Source organism: Mastomys coucha, unplaced genomic scaffold, assembly GCF_008632895.1.
Source record: "Mastomys coucha isolate ucsf_1 unplaced genomic scaffold, UCSF_Mcou_1 pScaffold8, whole genome shotgun sequence".
NCBI lineage: Eukaryota > Metazoa > Chordata > Mammalia > Rodentia > Muridae > Mastomys > Mastomys coucha.
In genome coordinates this window covers 44,684,606-44,708,223 of record NW_022196914.1, presented here as the reverse complement: position 1 = coordinate 44,708,223, position 23,618 = coordinate 44,684,606, and the positions used below count along the sequence as shown (strand labels likewise).

Here is a 23,618-nt window from a genome sequence, read left to right as displayed (position 1 = left end):
ATATGTTTGGAGTTATTTAAAATTTATATTGAGAAAAATGTATTTTCATTATTGCTGTAGATGAGCATATACATAAGACTGTTAAATTGGTTGTTGTTTTATATCAAACAACTTTTATAATACTTAAAAAAAAGAAACAGAAAAAATACAATTAAATAGGTAAAGGAAATTTAAAGAAACTGTTCAAGACCTAAAACTGGAAATAGAAGCAATAAAGAAAACACAAAGTGAGGGAAAACTCTTTTGCTCATCCCATTGTTGTCACTTTAAGTCTGACCACTTACTCAGTTTGTGACAACAAAACTTCCAAATTTGTTCCTGTGGCAATGTTAGCATGAGATAGTCTCTACATACTAAGGAGAATTAGCACTGTGCTAGAAAAATCTCCACTTGCGAAGTGATGACCTGTCTTGGGTTATTTCGTATCAAGTTCTCTTTTGCACTTACTTGGGTATTCTCCTCTCTCCTACCCAGGTTCCATGTCCTGGCACAGGGCTTTTCCTTCTTCTGCTCTGACCAGAGAGCCTTTGGCTGAATTTCAGTCTGATACTTGACTACAATGTTGACTCAGAGATGATTGTTTGAATTCACCCTGATCTGTCAGAACATAGTCTAAGAATTCTGAAAGAATATGAACCAATGGCTGCCTATGAATGAAGATCAGTGAGGAGAATGCAAAGCTACAATCTTGGGGAAGAAAAATGGGATCCCAGTTAAACCATTTTTATAAAGGTTCCAGTTAGTCTTAGGATCTCTAGACTTTTGATTTTGATTTAATTTTGATTGAATTGAAGTAGATTTTTCTATCCCATTAGATGAAGGTATCCTAACTCCATGCTTTATTTCTTAATTTTTAAATAGAAGTAACCAGAAATATCAGATTTAATTTTGATTTAATTTTGATTGAAGTGAAGTAGACTTTTCTATCCCATTAGATGAAAGTATCCTAACTCCGTTGTTTATTTCTTAATTTTTAAGTAGAAGTAACCAGAAATATCAGCACTATCTCCCCTTATCCAATATAAACACCCAGAAAAATAATGATACCAGTAGCAGGTTTATAGACAAGACATAGGATTGTTGTTGTTTATCCTTTCAGGTCTGTGGTTGGTGGTTTCGCATGAGTTAACGGCATCTTTAGTAGAGCCTGCTGGTAGAGGACAGAGTACTTGGACATTTATTCATTCAAGTTGGCAATTGATATGATTGAAATGTGGTAAAACTGACTTCACATGCAAGAATATAAGAACAATGGTGTTTTTTTTACCTTCAAATGAATATTTCTATTTGTTTGTTTGCTTACTTCTTTCTTTCTTTCTTCCTTTCTCCCTTTCTTTCTTTCTTCCTTCCTCTCTCTCTTTCTTTCTTTTCTTTTTAATCTTCTTCTAAACACTGAGGTCAGAGAATCATTCATGATACTCAAAGATACATTTGGTAGCCAAAATCCTCATTTCCATCTTGAATACAAGAATCAAAATTAAAACAAAAATGTACACAAAGGATGTCATTCAGCATATACATAAAACTATTGTGACTGAATAAAATCCATGTGGTATACTATGCATAGAAAAATATAGAAATCAGCTTTTATATTTTTCTGGGTTAGGAACAGAACTCAGGCCTTGACATTTACTAGGTAAGCAATCTACAACTGAGTTATAACTAGTCTTCCAAATTTTTTAGAGTTAATTTTTTCTTTGAAGAGAAATTGGGTGTTTTCTGCCCTACTTCACCTTTTAAGTAGGTCAAGATAGTGGTCCTAATTACAATTTGCTGAAAGCCTGGGTTTATACTGACACACAGTCTGTCAGGTATCCTGTTTGTTTGTTTTAATTTAAAGGTAATTTACTTCCCATAAAAAGTAGGAGATTAATGATCCTAGAAATTGAAATCAGTTCCCCACTCACCAACTAGAGACAGTCTAATCTAGGAAAGCCCATGTTTCCCTCCTAATTTGTCTCACTGTCAACAATGCATTCGTACTCCAGAATAATTCGGTCATTGGCTTTTCTCTGGAGATTTCCCACAAGGATGCTAATTGAACTGATGACTTGTTATGTTCAAATGAAGAGTTATTTCGTGTAATTCACCTGCTGGCACATGTGATGACTTTTGTTACCACCAGTGCTACCATTTTTGAATAGTGAGACTTTATAATCCATCTCACAATCACTGATGGCCCCTTTCTCCTTATTTTCAACATGAAACCAGAATTGTTTTACATTTATCTCTAGAGACCATCTGACATGTTCACTGACTGATGCCACAAATAGAGTGTTCCAGAGTGAAGAAGATCCTCACACTGTTGAACACTTCCTCTCCCACTGAGGCCTGACAAGGCAGCCTAGCTAGCAGAACATATCTCACAGGCAGGGAACAGCTTTAGGGATAGTCCCTGTTTCAGTTGTTCAGGACCCACATGAAGACAAAGCTGAACATCTGCCACTGCCACGTATGAGTGGGGAAGCCTAGGTCCATCCCATATATGTTCTGTTGTTGGTTGTTCAGTCTCTCTGGGACTCCCAAAGGTCCAGGTTAGCTGACTCTGTTGGTCTTCTGTGTAGTCTGTTGTTACTTTTAAAACAGCTACACTTCACTTTAAAGCTGACAGTAATTTTCCTAGCCAAAAACTCGTAGCAGTTTTTCCGCATATAAGGTACATATCGCTGCTTTTGATGACTCAAAAAACAGACACCCAAATGACAAGCAAAATATGCAAAGAGCATGAACAAGCAGTTCACAAAAGAATTCATACAAAAGCTTAGCAAGATGTGAGCAAGTAGTAACATCAGCCACAGTGAATGAATTGGCACTGGCAACACTGGCAAAACATTTCCCCCTCTGATTCCTGAGACTGAAAGTATCAATGATACATAGTCATAATGTTAGTAGCAGTGCAGTGTAGACAGGTGCCACAGGTTTCTTTGGTAGAATGTAGTGTTCATAAAGATCATTCTAAGAATAGTTTTCACTTTCATAATTTATTCAAAGGAAACAATTGAAAGCAGTTTTTTTAAAAAAAGGCTTTTGGGAAAAATTCTCAGCAATGGTAAGCTATATATGGGAAATTGTATTCTTACTTGGTTTGTTTTCTTCATCCTTGTATCTTCAGTATCAAAAAGCATGTCTGGCATATTACATGGATTCAATATACATTTAATTAATTACTGTCACTGTAAAAATGTACCTCATCTAGCTATCATTACAGCATCAAATAAAACAAACTATTTTATAGCTTTAAAATAAAATTGTTTAGCACTTTATGAAATAAGAATTCCTGTCTGTATTTTACTGGTATGAGATGACATTTATAATAATTTCAGTTAAAAAATTAGAAAATAGTGTGATTCTAATTTTAAAAACAAAAAAAAATCATAAAAATTGTTCCAGAATATAATATATCCTCTATAGTTTCAAATGTGCTGTATATACATTAGATGAAATTCAATGTTTTTTATAGAGCTACACTTTCAAATAATGCTACAAAAATTATATATTGGTAATATAATTAAAACAAAATATGTGGATGTTATAACATTGTAAGACAAAGGTCATTTCCCTGAGGATAACAGTAACAGAAACCATAAAGGAAAAGTTAACTTTTCCTGTACCTCCTACTGTCTTAGGGATTCTACTGCTGTGATAAAACACCATGACCAAAAACAACCTGAGGAGAAAGGGTTCTCTTCAGTTTACATCTCCCTGCCATGGTCTACCATGAAGGCTAGTCAGGGTGGAACTCAAGGCAGTAACTGAAGCAGCAGCCATAGAGGAGAGCTTGCTGGATAGCCTCTGTAAGGCTTGTTCTTCATACTTAGCTTAGCTTGCTCTCTTCTAGGACTACCAAATGCAGGGGTGACACCACCCACATGAATCTTCAATCAAGAAAATGCTTTCCCACAGCCCAATTGGCTAGGGCAACCTTCTAATTAAGGCTCCCTCTTCCCAAAAGTTTCTAGTTTATGTCAGGTAGACATAAAACTAACCAGCACATGCACCATTAACTACATTTTTAGTTTTGAGACTACAGTGAGAAAGGAGAGCTTTGCTAGGTGTGGTGAAACTTGCCTTTAATGCTAATAGAGACAGAGACAGGCAGATCTCTGAGTTCCAGGCCAGCCTGATCTATAGACACAGTTCCAGGACAACCAAGAATCCTTGTCTGGAAAAACAAAAACAAAACAAGAAAGGCAGAAAGAAAAAACAAGAACTCTTGCCATTTATAACACAGTCATGATTATTTTTATACTTTGAATTCCTAACAATAAAGTAATCGTGACTGTGCACAAGAACTTACAAGAGAACTGTATCAAATGATGTGAAAATAAAAAAGAAGTGGTCTAAATGGGAATATTCAATATGGGAATATTATTCACTATCATGGATTTATTAGAGAAACTTTATTCAAACTTTGGTCCTTTGGAGTTAATGGTATGCCACATAAATTAAAGTCATGCACCATGTTGATTGGTTCCCTTAACATGCTGAATTATTTGGGGATATAAAAAAATGAATAAGGAAGTACAAAATTATATTGATTCTATTTTTTTTCTGATGATATGGATTTATTCTCCTCATGTTCTGAAGGCCAGAAGTCCAATATCAAAGCTGCTGGCAGGGCTGTGCTCCTCTGACCTCTTTTTTTTAATTTATTTTTTATTATATATTTTCTTTATTTACATTTCAAATGATATCCCCTTTCCTGATTTCCCTTCTGGAAAAAAAAAGAACCCTATTCTCTTTCCCTTCCCCCTGCTCACCAACTCACCCTCTCCCACTTCCTGGCCCTGGTATTCGCATACACTGGGACATAGAACCTTCACAGGACTAAGGGCCTCTCCTCCCTTTGATGACCGACTAGGACATCCTCTGCTACATATGAAGCTGGAGCCATTAGTCCCACCTTGTGTACTCTTTGGTTGGTGTTTAACTCCCTGGGAGCTCTGAGGGTACTAGTTAGTTCATATTGTTGTTCCTCCTAAGGGAAACCCCTTCAGCTCCTTGGGTCCTTTCTCTAGCTCCTTTATTGGCGACTCTGTGCTCAGTCCAATGGCTGGCTTGTGAACCTCTACTTCTGTATTAGTCGGGTACTGTCAGAGCCTCTCAGTAGACAGCTATATCAGGCTCCTGTCAGCCATCACTTCCTGGCATCCACTATAGTGTCTGGGTTTGATGATTGAATATGGAAAGGATTCCCAGGTGGGGCAGTCTCTGGATTGTCCTTCTTTCAGTCTCTGCTCCATACTTTGTCTCTGCAACTCCTTCCATGGGTATTTTGTTCCCCCTTCTAAGAAGGATCAAAGTATCCACACTTAGGTCTTCCTTCTTCTTGAGTTTCTTGTGGTTTGTGGAATGTATCTTGGGTATTCTGAGATTCTGGGCTAATATCCACTTATCAGGGAGTGGGTATGTGGATGTGTGTATACAGATGATTTTAAGGAGGTGTGACACTATGTAGATGAATGTGCAAGTGTGTTACATCTGCTTCAATTTCCACTTTATTTACCAAGACAGGATCTCTCAGTTACCTAAAAGCTGGGCTATTTAGATAGTCTGGCTATCCTGGCTACCAAGCTCAGCCCAGAGATCCCTGTGTCCACCTAGCAATCACTGTGACTACAGGTGGACCACCTCATGAGCTCAGCCATTATGGGAGTTCTTGGGACTGCAACTGTGTTTCTCACAATTGCACTGCATGTGTTCTATCCACTGAGCCTTCTCCAGAGACCCTAATTTTATATTTATGGCAATAAATATACAAATTATTATGAAATGTGAAGCAATAGTTGCATCAATACCCAAAACGAGAGGACTTTTAAAATACATTTCTTAGAAGCACTTGAAGCTAGATTCTTAGAAAGTCTGGTTTTTACTTGACTTCTCTAGATGAGAAAATATCTTGAAAACAGTGGTGTTTCAGATAACTGTCCATGTAATTGCTAGGAGCTCACTCTGAGATTGGTAGACAAGCAATGTGTAGATGGTTTCTACAGGAATTTCAAACAAGATTCTGGCTTATGAGCTGCATGCTGTATTGCCAAGGTACTCTGTTAAAAAGTGGATGTCAGTCTGCAATGGAAACAGGCTTTCTGCACCATGAAACAGGCACTAACTTCTACCATCAGAGAAAGACACGTGTTAACTTTCTTAGTATTTGCATTGGTATCCATGGCACTTCTACTGCATCAAAGAATGCTCAGTCCTGGAGACACAGCAGTGAACCAATAGTCCCACACTCCCCAACTTAGACAAGTTCCTGGTTAAGAACAAATATTAAAGATGGCTGATAAGGCTGTTTGTTTGTTTGTTTGTTTGTTTGAGGCAGGGTTTCTCTGTATATCCCTGGCTGTCCTGGAACTCACTCTGTAGACCAGGCCAGCCTCGAACTCAGAAATCTGCTTCCCTCTGCCTCCCAAGTGCTGGGATTAAAGGGGTGCGCCACCACTGCCCAGCAGGACTGTTATTTACTCCAGTGTTAGAATTTTAAATAGTCTCAAAGTTGAAGCATTATGAAAGGAAGGCTGTATTCTCTTACATCCAGTTATATTGTCACATATCCACACTTCAGTCATCGTATGACTGAACAGAGTGGAGATTTTCTTACTACTTCACAGTGGAATAACTATCTCAGTGTCATAGTGCAATGTGGAACTCATAATTTGAAGTGGTATTGGTGCAAAGAAACTCTGTCTGCCAGTCATAGGAAAGTACAGCCAGCGCAGCCCATACAGACATTTGATAATGATGATGAATGTCTGTGTTGCTGATTTGTGTACTTTCTATACATGCTTTTTATTATTATATTGTACTTTTACTTATTAAAAACACCCACTATAAAACAATATTGTAAATTTATTGGCAGCATCCTCATATATCTACTGGTTGACTTGATTGCCTCAAGTCAAGTGATTGGCCAGTACTACATAGGCTGTGAAACTACACTATGATGCTTGCACAATGATGCAATTGTCTAATGTCACATTTCTCAGAATGTATTTCATGTTAAGTGATGCATGACTTGTATGTTGAAAGCTGGCTAAATTACTGAAGGAATTTTCTATCTTGATGGTTAAAGTGATAGTGCTAACCAGTCATATTAAATAAGAGGATAATAATAGTCTTTTGCTTCACACAAAGAGGAACACACACACATGCAGATACACACACTGAAGGAGAGAGAAAGAGAGAGAGAGAGAGAGAGAGAGAGAGAGAGAGAGAGAGAGAGAGAGATGGGGGTTGGAATTGTAGTTGAAATCATACACCATGAATTAGTCCTTCTTGGGGATACTAGATAAACCAACTACTAAAGTTGATTGACCCACAGAAAGTGATCTGTGCTAGCTGCTGATAGGCAGAATAAGCCATGGTGCATAATTTGTCCAAGTGGCAAGCAGCTTGAACAATCTCTGATGTGATTTTTAGCTTAATTGTTTGGGGAAAGTGGTAAATGACACATGAATAACATCCGTGACACAAACCTGGGAACTGTAAATGCCAAGGAGGAAAAGTAATAATGAGGAGGTTGGAGAAGCAGCCCACACTGGTAAAGTGAAACTGATGCTCTACTGTGGAAAGCATAGCAGACAAATTGACTGTCTATTGGGTCCATCAACTGAAAAAGAAATGGATTTTGGGCTCTCTAATTGCATACATACTTTTGCAGTCTTGTTAACACATTGTATGTATTTTCATGCTCAAATTGTTACTTTTCCTTATTGTTGTTATTTAATAGTTATAGAGATTAATGGATTTCACCAGTGCAATGCATTTATTTATCTAGTAGGAAATGGGAGAAAGCATAATCATTAATCGGGGATCAGTTCAAAGAAAGTTTGAGAGCAATATGATCCATGCCAGGTTTTAACATCTTGAAAATCAGACCAGTCATTATTTGGAGGGGTAGCACCATCCGCACCTAGAGAAAGCATCACATAGCTACAGTTCTCTCAAATCTTTCATTTTCTTTCAGTGTAATTCTCCCACAAAATATTGTTTGCTCAAATGGTGACTTCAAAATTTGTAAGTGGGTCAACATCTTTTTCTTCATCATATGGCATTTAGTGTGGATTTGGCTTCATTGCTGAAGGCACTAGTCTCCATTGAGACAGTATTAGAACATCTGTGGGTTATATGTCACTTAACTAATTATCAGAGCATTCAAAGGGGAACATTATTTTCCAACATGAATATTCTCTATTAAAAATTGACTTTTTCTAAAATAGTAATACATGGGTTCTAATGTTTGTTACTGAGTACAGGATAGTTTAAAGTAATATCAAATAGAATCTGCCTTCATGTTACTTACAATTAATGTTCCCTCTGTACCTTTCAGCTCTTGAAGTGGAAATATCTACCTATCTTAAGTGATGCAGACTCTTGTGATGTCTTGCTGAAGCAGGCCCATGAGAGGGCACATAATGTTTGGAGATAGTATAATTAGGACCAGCCGATAGTGACAGTGTGCTTGCATAGCTAGCTTTGCAACATTTTGTTCATCTCGAGCCTTCTCTGATCTTCACTTCATTGTGAGAGACAAGGCAGGAAATTTTTCCTGGCATTCTGGTTGGTTATGGTTGTTCCCAGTGACTTGTACTGATTTGGTGGATGCCTGGCTGTTTCTGCTGGATTCTGCTGCACTGTTGATTTGTGTTTGGTGGCACTTTTGAACTGGACTGTTGATATCCTGATGCTCTGAACTAGACTGCTATTATCATGACAACAGAAATTGGAATTGCCCTAAAGAAGCACAACTAGGTCCTTTCTGCTGTGGCAGATGCCTACTTGGTCTGCTCCTATGAAGACACCATATCCAGATCCATCCTAGAGGACCCACTGCACTCAGAGCAGTTGGTGAGAACCCCCTGGTCCCGCACTTCCCTGAGCTGCTGCGGAGAGCCTGGTAGACTCAGGACTCATCACCCACCAAAGCCCCTGCCTCCCAAATACCACTCCCCTTCAGTCCCTTCCACTCCTTCTGCCAGGTCTTCTCTGCTGGAGCAGACTCCAAGTTGGTCTACTCTTGTGAAGACACCATATCCAGACCCATCCTATAGGACCTGCTGCACTCACAGCAGTTGAGAATCCACTGCACTCAGAGCAGTTGAACAATAATAGATTGACTGCTCCATTGAAGACCCAACAGTCTGAAGACCTCCCAGGAGATCTACTGCAGGGGCAACAGGTCAGCAGCTTCTCTGCCTTTGAGAAGAGCCCCCATTGGAAAGCCCCACAGGTAGTTTGCTACAGCCAGGGCTGCAAGCCTACCAGGAGACCTGAAGCAACCCAGGCACAAAAGAGGCAGATTCCAGTCACCCAAACCAACAAACACCAGGGATATCCAGATGGTGAAAGGCAAGCATAAGACCATAAGCAACAGAAGCTAAAATACATTGGTATCATCAAAACCCAGTTCTCCCACCACAGAAAGCTCTGAATACACCAACACACCTGAAAATCAGAGATCTGTCCTACAATCCTATCTCATGAATATAATAGAGTCCTTTAAGTAGGATATAAATACTCCCTGAAAGAAATACAGGAAAACACAGGTAACCAGGTGAAGGAATTGAATAAAATGATCTAAGTAGAAACAATAAAGAAAACACAAATGGAGGCAAACCTGGACATGGAAAATGTAAAAATGAGGTCAGAAATTACAGATGTTGGTATTACCAACAGACTATAAGACATATAAGAGATAATCTCAGGTGTAGAAAATACCATAGAAGAGATTGACACAACTGTCAAAGGAAATTCAAAATATAAAAAAGCCCTAACCCAAAGCATCCAGGAAATTCAGGACAAAATGTAAAGACCAAATCTAAGAATAATCAGAATAGAGGAGAATGAATATTGACATCTCAAAAGGCCCTTTGGCTTCAATAAAAACTTAGAAGAAAACTTCCCTAACCAAAAGAAAGAGATGGCCATAAAGGTACAAAAAGCTTATAGAACACCAAATAAGTGGAACCAGAAAAGACAGTCCTCTCATCACATAATTATCAAAACACTAAATACACAGAACAAAGAAAGAATATTAAAAGCTGCAAGAGAAAAGGGCCAAGTAACATACAAAGGGAGACCTATCAGAATTACACCAGACTTCTCAACATAGACTAATGAAAGCCAGAAGAGCCTGGTCAGAGGTCATGCAGACTCTAAGAGAACACAAATGCCAGTCCAGGCTACTATACCCAGGAAAACTCTCAATCAACATAGATGGAGAAACCAAAATATTCTAGAACAAAACCAAATTCAAACAGTATCTATCTACCAATCTAGCCCTACAGAGGATCCTGGAAGGAAAACTCCAACACAAGGAAGGTACCTGCACCAAAGAAAGGACAAGATATTCGACATCTCACAACAAAGCCAAAAGCAGAGAAACACAAGCACATAAAGCTACCTGTAAAAACAAACATATCAGGAACCAACAGTCATCTCTCTTTAATATTTCTCAATATTAATGGACTCAACTCACCTATAAAAACACATAAGGTAACAGACTGGATATGCAAACAAGATGAAGCATTTTGCTACATACAAGAAACATACCTCAATACCAAAAATAGATAGTATCTCAGAGTAAAAGGATGGAAAAGGGTCTTCCAGGCAAATGGACCCAGGAAACAAGCATGAGTTGCTATCCTAATATCCAATAAAATAGACTTTCAACCAAAAGTTATCAAGGGTGATGAAGAAGGACACTTAATATTCATCAAGGGGAAAATCCACCAAGAGAAAGTCTCAATTCTGAACATCTATGCCCCAAATACAAGACTACCCAAATTCATAAAAGAAACTTTACTAAAACTCAAAACACACATTGAACCCCACACAATGATAGTGGGAGATTTCAACACCCTACTCTCACAAATGAACAGGTCATTGAAACAGAAACTAAACAGAGACACAGTGAAACTAAGAGAGGTTATGAACCACATGGATTTAACAGATATCTACAGGACATTTCACCCTAAAACAAAAGAATACACCTTCCCGGCACCTCATGGAATCTTCTCCAAAATTGACCATATAATTGGTCAGAAAACAACTCTGAATAGATACAAGAAGATTGAAATTATACCATGCATCCTATCAGATCACCATAGCCTAAGGCTGGTGTTCAGTAACAGCACAAACTACAGAAAGTCCACATACATGTGGAAACTGAACAACTCTTTACTCAATGATAACTTGGTCAGGGAAGAAATAAAGAAAGAAATTAAAGACTTTCTGGAATTTAATGAAAATATTGATACATCATATCCAGACTTAGGGTTCACAATAAAAGCAGTGCTAAGAGGAAAATTCATAGCACTAAGTGCCCTGGTAAAGAAACTGCAGAGATCTTACACTAACAACTTAACAGCACACCTAAGAGCTCTAGAACAAAAAGAGGCAAACTCACTCAAGAGGAGTAGAAGGCAGGTAATAGTCAAACTCAGGGCCAAAATCAACCAAACAGAAACAAAGAAAACAATACAAAGAATAAGCAAAACCAAAAGCTGGTTCTTTGAAAGAATCAACAAGATAGATAAACCCCTAGCCAAACTAACTAAAGGGCTGAGAGGCAGCATCCAAATTAACAAAATCAGAAATGAAAAGGGAGCCACAACAACAGAAACAGAGGAATTTCAAAAAATCATCAGATCCTACTATAAAAGCCTATACTCAACAAAACTTGAAAATCTAGATGAAATGGATGGTTTTTCTAGACAGATACCACATACTAAAGTTAAATCAAGAGCAAGTAAACTATCTAAATAGGCCCATAACTCACATAGAAATAGAAGAATTCACTAAAAACCTCTAAACCAAAAAAAGAAAAAAACCAAAACAATCAACCAAAACAAACAAACAAACAATCCAAGAACAAACAAACAAACAAAAACAGGGCCAGGTAGATTTAGTGCAGAATTCTACCAGACATTCAAAGAAGACCTGATACCAATTTTCCTCAAACTATTCTGTAAAATAAAGAGAAGGAACACTACATAACTCATTTTATGAAGCCATAATTACTCTGATACCTAAACCACACATGGACCCAACCAAAAAAGAGAACTTCAGACCAATCTCTCTTATGAATATCAATGCAAAAATACTCAATAAAATTGTTGCAAACCGAATCCAAGAACCATAAAAACCATCATTCACCATGATCAAGTAGGCTTCATCTTAGGAATGCAAGGTTGTTTTAATATAGGAAAAATCCATTAATGTAATCCACTATATAAACAAACTCAAAGAAAAAAAATCACATGATAATATCCTTATATGCAGAAAAAGCATTTGACAAAATACAACTCTGCTTCATGTTAAAAGTATTGAAGAGATCAAGAATTCAAGGCCCATACCTAAATGTAATAAAAGTAATTTACTGCAAAGCAACAGCCAATATCAAATTAAATGGAGACACACTTGAAGCAATCCCACTGAAACTGGGGACTACACAATGATGCCCACTCTCCCTATATCTATTAAATATAGTACTCGAAGTGCTAGCTAGAGTAATGAGACAACAAAAAGAGATCGAGGGGATACAAATTGGTAAAGAAGAAATAAAGTTATCACTATTTGCAGATGATATGATAGTATACATAAGTGACCCCAAAAATTATACCAGAGAAATTCTACAGCTGATAAACAACTTCAGCAGTGGCCGGATATAAAATTAACACAAATAAATCAGTAGCCTTCCTTTATACAAATGATAAACAGGATGAGGAAGAAATTAGGGAAACAACTCCCTTCATAATAGCCACAAATAATATAAAATATGTTGAGGTAACTCTAACCCAACAAGTTAAGGACAAAGGCAATCTATGGATTCATTGCAATCCCCATCAAAATCCCAACACAATTCTTCAAAGACATGGAAGGAGAAATTCTCAAATTCATCTGGAAAGGCAAAAAACTCAGAATAGTAAAACAATTATTTTTGTTGTTGTTTTGTTTATTTGATTTTGCTGTAGCTGATATTTTTTAATTAATTAATTAATTAATTTGTTTAATTTACACTCCATATTTTATTCCTCTCCATCCTGTCCACCCTTCTACTGCTTCACACCCCATACCTCTTCCCCACCCTCCTGTCTACACATGGATGTCCCTACCCCCAACGCCACCTGACCTCTAAAGTCCCTGAGGCCTTCAATCTCTTGAGGGTTAGGTGAATCATCTAAATAAATAAAGACCAGGCCATCCTCTGCTGTGTGTGTGTTGGTGGCCTCATATCCACTGGTGTATGCTGCTTGTTTGGTGGTTCAGTGTTTGAGAGATCTCAGGGATCCAGATTAATTGAGACTGCTGTTCCTCCTACAGGGTCGCCCTCCTCCTCAGCTTCTTTCAGTCTTCCCTAATTCAACAACAGGGTTTAGCTGCTTCTGTCCACTGGTTGGGTGCTACTATCTGCCTCTGACTCTTTCAGCTGCTTGTTGGGAAACAGGCAACAGAGGTTGGGGTTTTGGGGGGACCCTCCAGAATGCACCAGAGACCTGGAAGGTGAGAGACTCTCAGGACTCAAAGGTAGATGCCTTAGATGAAATGGCCAATAGTAGGGAGAGGGAACTTATAGAGCCCACCTTCAGCAGGAAGACAGGACATCAAATGAGGGAGGGGCATCCCACAGTCACAACTCTGACCCATAATTGTTCCTGTCTAAAGGAATTACAGGGATGGAAATGGAGAGGAGTCTGAGGAAAAGAAGGTCCAGGAACAGGACCAAAGAGGGATCCAGCTCAAGGGGAAGTCCCAAGGCCTGACACTATTACTGAGGCTATGGAGCGCTCACAAAAAGAGATCTAGCATGACAGCACTCTGGACGACCCAACAAGCGGCTGAAAGAGTCAGAGGGAGACAGTTGCATCCAATCAATGGACAGAAGCTGCTGACCCCTGTTGTTGAATTAGGGAAAGATTGAAAGAAGCTGAGGAGGAGGGCAATCCTGTAGAAGAACCAGCAGTCTCAATTAATGTGAACCCCTGAGATCTCTCAAACACTGGACCACCAAACAGGCAGTATATACTAGCAGATATGAGGCCCCCAACACACATACAGAAGAGGACTGCCTGGTTTGTGTTCATTCAGAGATAATGCACCAAACACTCAAGAGACTGGAGGCCATAGGGAGTATAGAGGTCACATGGCATGAGGGGTACAGACATCCATGTGGAGACAGGGCTGGAGAGGAGGTATGGGATGTGGAACAGTAGGTGGGTAGACGGGATGGGGGTGGGAATAAAATATGGTGTGTTAAAAAAAAAAGTACTTCTAAATAGGTCCACATCCTATTGTCCTATTTACCATTTTTTAACCCCTACCTTTAGATGGTGTGTTAGAAGGGGGATGTCAAAGCATTTGAGAACCCTTATTAATTTAGGTTTTGAATAATATAGGCTTACAAACTCTCACCTGTAATGTTTAATATTTATCTGCTCTATCTTCATGGAAATCTTTTTAAAGTTTCCTTTCTTTCAACTTTGGGTTTCATGCCTGGCCTTAGCATGACAATTGCCACTCAGAACTCAACTTGCCTGTCTTACACTCTGAAAGCTGATGGCACAAAAACTCTCATCACCAAACTCTTTCCTTTTTTTCTCCTTCAGGAAAGCCCATTTTTGTTCCATGTGAATTAGCAGAATCTGAAAACAAAGAAGTATGTGCATGTGTGCAATACTCTATTAATAACTGATAACTTGTATATCTCCTTTTCTATATTCACTTGAATTCCTACCACTTGGCATTACCCTCCTCTCCTCAGACAGTTCATTATGACTTAAATGACTCTCAGTTCAGATAAATCTACCTAAATTGATTTTTATCTGAGTACTCAAAGGTATAACTAGGGTTGCGCTGATAAATTTCGACAAATCTGTTCTAGGAATCTTAAAGAGCAGATATAGGATGGAGGCTTGACGTTTAGAATTTGCCATTTTGTGGTACAAACACTACCATTCTAGATGATTTTTAACTCCCCATATGATGTGACAGGATGAGGAATTGGAAAGAAGTAATAAGAGTTGGCTCATGTGAGCCAGTAGGTGCAAATTTCACCACCATGCAACACTCAACTTACTAGACACTAGCTTCAGAATGTATTGGACAGCATGAAATGGGTTTCAGATCTAGCAATTTATGTCAGCCATAAAAGTGTGGGGAATCTGACTTCAAGATTTTGCTTCCTATAAAAGCTATTAATTTCTTGATTATCTAACTAATTACATAACCTGATTCTGTTAGCTAGTATGTATATTTACATCAGCTCCCAACATTAGGGCATTAAGAACCGCCCTACATCATCCTCACATAGTCCCATTGCTACAATTATTTCAAACTACAAAATTTTTTGAAAAACATACATGCAAGGATACTCCTAGATGAAAGCAAGCAGACAGATTGTGCAGGGGCAGAGTTGGGTTGTCTGAGAACAAGCAAGAGCTCTTATATTGTGTTTCCTGTGATTCAGTTTTAATAGGATAATCATGCACACATACATACAAACTGTTCCTTTGACATTATATAAAGGAAGCCATTCAAAATCAGTAACAACCATAGTCAAAATCAAAACCTGTTACATGCAGTATGTAAGATATAGACCAAATTGTCCCTCTATTATGATGACATACCATGCATATACCAAGAGTCATGGTATATCAGATGTTTCTTAAATCCTTTTCAGAGACCAAACTGTTTCACTGAATTTGAAAGTGTTAGACTAAATCTAGTGATTCTCCTCATCTATAGATACAACTAGTTTATTTTCTAAACTCAAAGCTAGAGCTTAAGCAAAAGAACACAGCTTTATAATGTACATACTTATTCCGTGGCAGGCTGTAGTAAGTACTACAAATGATGTGGCTGGAGAGATGGCCCAGCGGGTAAGAGGCCTGCTAAGTAAGCTAGAAGATCTGCACTCATGAAAAAGCTGAGTATAGCTGCGCACATCTGGGTTGTGGAGCACAATCCTGGACACCATGATTGTGAGATCAGGGCAGAGGCAGTAGGATCACTGAGCTGGCAACCAGCCTGGCTTCAAGTTAGTGAAAGATTCTGTATCAAAATAGTAACGGAAACAGAGAAGGAAGAACACCTAAAAGCCCACAAATACATTCCACATTCACATACATTTGCAATGGCATTTCCTGGCTCATTAACAAAATATCTCTTTTTGAAAAGGCCAAATCATACTAAAAGCATGGAGATAAGAGAGTAGGTGTCATTCCGGTTACCTGTTGCTGAGTAACAAATCATGCCAACACATAATGGTATGAAAGATCTACAATCAGGTGACCATCTCGGCTCAGACTACTAGAGTCTGATTCTTTCCTTGTGGCCTCACTACTAGGTCTCTCCAGTACAGCAGCCATCCTCTTCACACAACAGCTCAGAGCAGAGCACTAGAAGTCAAGTGTTCTACAACCAAAGGAGAGATGAGAGTTCATGGAAGTTCAAATCCTAGCTGCAGCAGCTCCAAGGGGGAGGGAAGTCAACTCCATCGCAATTCTTTAAAAAGACTTTTAACTCAGAGAAGAACTAACAGATAATAAAACGTAATGTCTGACTCCTGCTGAGAAATCACAAAAGGAAAATAACAACTCATCTTTCCGAAACTGTTCATACACATCCCTCTGCAATCCTCTCCATTTGTCTTCTCCAACTCTACACATCTACTGTCCTTTCTATCACTATTAGCAGGCTTGCATTTTTGAAATTTTATAAGTATCAAATCCTAAAAGATAGGTTCTTTAGTTTCTTTTTTTTCTGTAAGATTACTTTTCAGATTACATACATACATACACACACACACACACACACACACACACACAGGGTTTAATAGTTCTTTCATTCATTCTAGGCTACTGGGAAGCAGCTAACCTTTATGTAGACATCTGAAAACCAGTTTGCTTTTTCAGATTCTAGAGGCCTTTGAGTTATTGCTGGTCTAAAAATGTCATGAATAGGCTGGTACAAGAACACAGGAGCAAAACTTTGAACAGCTTATTTTACCTATAACTGTGGTAGCTGGGCCATATGCTAAGTGCATATTTAATCTTTTGAGAAACAGTTGCTGTTTTCTAGAGTGGCCACATGTTTTTGTTATCACCAAGTTACTGCAGTTCCAATGACTAAATAGCCTGAATGGTACTTGCTCTGGTCAAACTTCCAGCAACAGTCATATAATAATATCTCAGTGTAGTTTTAGATTCTTGAACTTAAGGACTAATATAGCCAACCATCATTACATGTGCTTTAGTGTAATAATACAGACGTTCTGATGAAGTGTTTGTTTGAATCCTGCCTGTTTGAAAAATGAGCTTTTTAAATAATTATTGTTGAGTTTCAAGAAATCCTTATACATTCAGTATATAACTTCACCATCAAGCTTATTTCTTGCAAAGACTTGTGTTGCAACAGATGGAGACAATAACAGAAAATCACAACTAATCATGTGGTTATTTTAAAAATAAAATTTGAGATAACTGTATATGCATAAGAAGGTGCAAAAACAATGTTTTCATATAATTCATCCTCAGTCAGTTTTCCTGATGTGATCCTTCATTTCAGTCATACCCATCACCCATCCCGTTGCTCTCACCATCTCTGTTGCATAACAAAACTTTTTCTGGGGAGACATTACATACATGTCTGTTCACCCAGATAAGAAGCCAAGACATAAAAAGGTATAGATTCCACTAAAGTCCAACTTGGTGAGCCAATAAGTTTTACTAGGCTTACTTACAGAAATATGGGCGAGGAGTTACTTACAGGAGTAGAAATGATTCAAAGACAGCCGAATCACCAAGACCTACCCCTGGACGTCTCACAAAGCTGGGAACCTGATGTACACCACACAGCTTCGGGGTAGCTTAACAGGTTGGACTGTAGGTACCCCTTCCAAGTGACTCAGTTGGATTAAATCTCTTTCAGGCAGCTCAGCTGGCTTCTGCTTCATCTAGGCAGCTGCCTTGGGCTCATGTCAGACCCTTCTTTGTAGTTTGGTTTGCCAGGAGTGTCTCTCAGCAGTCCTAGCAAGGGGTTTAGTGCATCAGGTGTTTCCAGAATTCCTGAAACTATTTTGAATTGTTTACTTCTCTGCTTAAAGAGCTTCCCTGTAAGGATAGAATGTTTCAATCTGGGAGGAAGCTGTTACATAACAATGTCCAACTTCTGGAAAGCATGAATCTAGTCTCTCTGTCATAATTTTGTTCTTTTCATTTACCATAATTTTCTTGAGCCAATGAACTGTTACCTGGGTTTTGTTTTATAAAATAGGGCCGTGAAGAGTGTGGGGCTTGACGGACCCTGCCAAGGTATCCCCTTGAACAATAAAGCCATACAACCAGCCTAATATACTTTATTTGGGACTTGGGGAGGGAGTAGAGGCAAAGAAAGAGGGGCAGAGAAGGACTGAAAGAGAGAGACCAGAGGAAGAGAGAAAGAGGGGGAGACGCAGGTTAGGACATGTGGTGAAGAGAGAGAGAGTGAGAAGGCCAGGCTGATTTCATGATAGGCTTTAAACCAGCAGTCAAGGAGGCTAGGCCTAAATCCCTGTTAAAAGAACTGGGCAATTCCAGGCAAGTTCAGGCCTCAGAAGCTGCCTGCCACCTGGCTTGGGGCAAGGACAATGGGTCAGCAGCAGTTTCCAGACTTCCCCAGCAAGTTTCCAGTCCCCACATCCCAGTAATGGAATGTTCATAGAGATAGACCCAACAGACTAACATAGAGTTATATTTACCCTGAATTCCCTAGTGTGCTTTAAATCAGGCCTGCAAGCTCACTTGGTTGTCTACATTGGTGGTAATGGGGAGATTCCAGAATGCTAGACTTTTGCAGAATACAACATTCTTTGCGTTTACATACTATCTGAGTCTTTGAGTCTGGGGTATTATTGTTAGGTCTCTTATGGGGGTAGGGGGGAATAGAGAGTCCTTTTTATATGTAAACCAGGCTCATAACTGGCTGTTGCTAGGTAAGTGTTGGGTGGAGCCTAGAGGAAATGCCAACAATATGCATACAAACTATTTTTTGTCATTGTTTACTATTCTACTGTGTGGATGTGCCATCTTTATTTACCGGCTGACATTCTGAAGGGTGCTTTTGCTGTTCCCAAGCTGGAGTTATGAACAAAAGCTGCTATGGCAACTGGGTTCAGGTTTTGATGTGAATAATGCACCTAACTGTCCATAGTTTCATTGTTAATTGATCAGGTTTTAACAAGTTGTAATACTATTTTTTGAAGGGGTTAAACCATTTAATATTTCTTTAATAAATAGATTTGTAAGGTAGTTTTTTCTGTATTCTCATTGGCATTTGTTTTAATAACTTATTTTTAGTTTTAGCCATTGTAATATGTTTCTTGCCATTTTAATTCCATGCCTGTCCCCTCACTGGTACTGATGAAACAGGCTTTACCTATATACCCTCTTTAACAACAAGTTTCATCATTTTGCATATTGTTTCATTTAATTTTTAAGGCTGACTTTCCAAATAATCTTATTGAGACATAATACTTGTATGTCATTAAGTATAAAGATTGTAATGTATAAAACGTTTAATGATGAATTCAGGGAATTAAGTTCCAGCTCTTGAATTATGAATCATTTGTGATGGTAATCTTCCACCCTTTCTAAACTTACTGTTGAGTTTTTGAGAGACCTTTACATAATATATACAAGTAAATTTTCTAAATAATTACATTAAGTGATGTTAGGTAGTAGAATAATAATTAGTAATAACTTATTAATGAAATAGTTATTTCTCATTCTTTTCATTCCTGTATGATCCTTCTTTCTTAAATAATTTCAAGATTTTCCTGTTCATGTTTGAAGTTTTAGTCTCTGTTTTATTTATGACTTTGATTTGCTTGTTGTTTTGAGACAGAGTCTTACTAGTTCAAGCAGGATAGTACTCCCAATCCCTTGCTTCAGCATGGTTGCTTCAGCAACAGCATCCTGAGTGCTAGAAACATAGATGTGCACTACTACACACAACCCCTCTCCGTTTTCTCAGGTGCTGGTCTGTGAATAACAAAATCTTTATTTACTATGCTTGAAACATCTTTCTCTTTAGAAGTTATTTTTGCTGGGTATAGAATTCTACATAATCTGTGTCACCTTTACTTTCCCCTCTGTAAAATGAATCCTTTCCTTCCTACATCTATTGTAAAGAGCAATTTTCTTGTTCACTGAGTTTGAGCAATTTAACCACTATATATGATGCTCAAGTTTCTTGTTCTTGGAATTCATTGATATTGTTGGATAAGTTTTCTTGAATTTGGAAAATATCTCACCATTATTTCACTTGTTTCTTTGATTCTTTTTTTGAGAATGCTAAATTGAAGCTATTTGGACTTACAATGCAGATCCCATATCTTTTCATATTTTAGTTTGTCTGTGTTGTCTCTTATGCACAATACCATTGATGCATTATTGATCCTAGTTGCAGAAGTTTAAAATCATTAGAAGATTATTGTTTTTGTAACCTTCATTATCTCTACATACTACATCTCTGTTCCAGTTCAGGTTCAACTAGCTACTTTTTCTCCATCATGGATTTTGTTTCTCAGACATCTGGAAGTTTTGGGTTATATACTGGACTCTGTGTGTGCTGACTTCCTGAGCTTCATTCTGGCTCATTACTTAGAAACAGTTTGATGTGGGAGATTGCTACTTTAGGGGGTTGATACATGGAATCAGAGCAATATTTAATCTAGAGACAGCTGATTATTCTGCATGCCTACCTTGTGAATGTTCTACCCTGTGACCTCTGAATCATGAGGTATTATAATCAGCTTGGTGGGATTAGGCTCCATGTTCTCTGTTCCTGGTATTTTCTTACCAGGCCCTCTGACAGTTTCCTCACATATACTTATTGATCAATGTTCCACAGAAAATTCAGAAGCTATTGTTATTATTTTAATATTAAATAGCTCTGAGGGTTCAGGTCTTTGACCACTTGGACCCCAGCTAGAAGCCTTGTTTGAGAAGGTTATTATCTTCTTCAGGATACAGAGCCTTACTGAAGCTTGTTTTTGTGCTGAGCTCCCTGATTTTGGATCCAGTGTGATCCTCTGCTCAACTTCCCACCATTAAGACCTTCTTTGCCATGTTGGATGGTGCCCCTTCTTAAACTGTGACTTAAAAAGCTCTTTCTTCCTCAAGTTGATTCTTGACAGATAGTTGACAGCAATAAGAAAAATAACAAATTCTGGCACCTTTGGGAGAAATATGGACTTTTATCTGCGTGTCTTGAGAGTTCAGTACTCTGATCTATAGTGTATGTTTTCATCTCTCTATACGTTAAACTACACAGGCAGTCTGATGGAGCCACAGTAGGCTTAGCTTTCATGTGACATAGTTTTAAAAAATGCTATGTGAAACATAGATCAAAGGTGCTATTATTATCGAAACAATTATTCAATTCACTTTATGTTTCTGCCTTCTTTTAGGAATACCCTTCTTTCATTACCTGAGGCTTAATGTCCTGAAGACCATTGTTTCAATTTTTTTCTTCTTCTTTTTGTTTTTAATATTTCATATGACATATTAGCCCTTTTTACTATGCCTTGATTTAGGATGAAGAATTTTACTTCTTGGTAGGACAATATAATAGCATATGTGGACTAATATTTAAGCAATAAATACTCACTAGTAGTTATTTCTTAAACAAAGGGAAAGGAATCTATAGTTTGGGGGACAGAATCATTTGTCATTATTGTCAAAAAGGGAAACCTTTTTTTGTCCTTATAGGAATCTCAAGAAGGTAGCTTTGTTATGCAATTCCACTTCCAAGTAACAGATCATTATAACTTAAACATCCAAAGAGTCGGATCCTTCTATCTGGTTAACTGTTCAGTCTTTGTGGTCTAGAATAGTGTTATTAAGAGGGATGAGTCCATGACAGAATAGAAATAAGCAAACAGATTTCAGGCAGTTAGTTAAATACTCAGTGTTGCTTCTAACAAGTGTCACATCTGGTAACTCAAACAGTGGTAGCTAACTAAAACCCCTTATCTAGTGTTCCTAATTTTCTCTTTGCTCAAGAAAACACATGAAGGAGATGGAACTATAAATGAACTTCTGTGTCTTCTTCACAACAGTTGACAGGGAAACAGAATATCTAAATGCAAAAGTATGTTTTACTACACTTGTACAACAATAGTCTAATCTAATACCACTTATAAAAGTAATTCCACATAGATCAAACATCTAAAACTATAAAACACTGAGAAGTAAAACCTTGTGTTAGATTTGGCAGTGATTTCTTGGGAATCACAACAGAGGCATATAAGAACAATAACAACAGTCATACAGCTAAATTGCATGGTACTTAAGTGAAAATTTTCTATGTATCAAAGGACACTACAAACAGAAGAAAAAAAAACACCTATATAAAATGGTATAAAGTATTTGCAATCTACAAGCTAGTATGTGATTCATATCTAGACTCAATAAAGAATTCCTATCACCTATCATTATTCAGAAAAACAGCCCTCAATTCAAAAAAACCAGGGAGCACACTTGAATAAACACACCTCCACAGAAGATAGACAAATATACAATAAATAATTTTTCCGAAGTTGTATACTGCTCAGTGGTGGAATTCTGGTTATCATGAAGACGGCCCTGGGTTTGATCTCTAGTGAAACAAAGGAAGAAAGAAAGGGAGAAAGAAAGAAGAGATTTTCAATTTCAGTAGTTGTTAGAGTAATTTAAGTAAAAAATGACAATGTTGTACTATTTAACATTCATCAGAATGCCTATTATTAAACAATGAAACAATGAGACAATAGCAAACGTTGATGATAACATGGAAAAATTGGAATTCTTACATACTTCTGATGAGGTTTATAAAGTCATTGATCTGCTGTAGTAAACATTGTGATTAAATATAAAGTTAAATATAGAATTGATATGGGATCCAGAGATGGCACCATTGATCATAAACCCAAAATAATTGAAAGCAGGCACACAAAGAGGCATCCATCTCTGTACTCTTAATACCATTATTTACAACAAAACAAGGGCAGTAACCCAAATATCCACTGATAAATAGATAGAAACCCAAATATACATACAATGAAATATCACTAAGATTTAAAAACAAAGGAAATTCTAACACATGCTTAAATTTTTTGAATGAAATAAACTAACACATGCTTAAATTTTTTGAATGAAATAAACTAGTAAGCAGAGAAGATAAAAACTGTATCATCCCCTTAATATTACTTGGAAGACTCAAATTCCAGAAACAGAAGGCAAAATAGTGGTTTCTAGGCACTAGAAGGAGAATCTGCATAACTCTGTTTATAATGAGTACAGTTTCTATTTCAAAAGATGAGTAATGTTCTAAGGAAGGTGGTAGTGATGGCTGCACATTGTGAATGATTTAATTCCACAGAGCTAATAACTAAGCTAGGTGTCATGGTACACGTGTAATCCAAACATTTGAGAATGCAAAGCAGAAAGAACTCCATGCATTCCAGGCTTCACTGGGCAACATGATGGGTATCAGGCCAGGCAGGAGGATGCATAGAAAATAACAACAGGCCATTTTCTCTCGGGTGAGTTTCTGAGACCTGAGCAGCCAGCCGGGAGCCACAGGCCCCACGACTC

The 23,618-nt window shown here is 37.9% G+C and overlaps 1 long non-coding RNA gene across 1 annotated transcript in view; it reads right to left on the bottom strand.

Annotated features, from left to right (window-relative positions):
- The window catches only part of LOC116083484, a 38,912-nt gene that overhangs the window by 9,190 nt on the left and 6,104 nt on the right, over positions 1–23,618 (bottom strand). Inside the window, exon 2 of the long non-coding RNA XR_004115742.1 lies at positions 7,479–7,565. This is a non-coding gene — a long non-coding RNA (uncharacterized LOC116083484). The remainder of the gene's footprint in view (positions 1–7,478; positions 7,566–23,618) is intronic.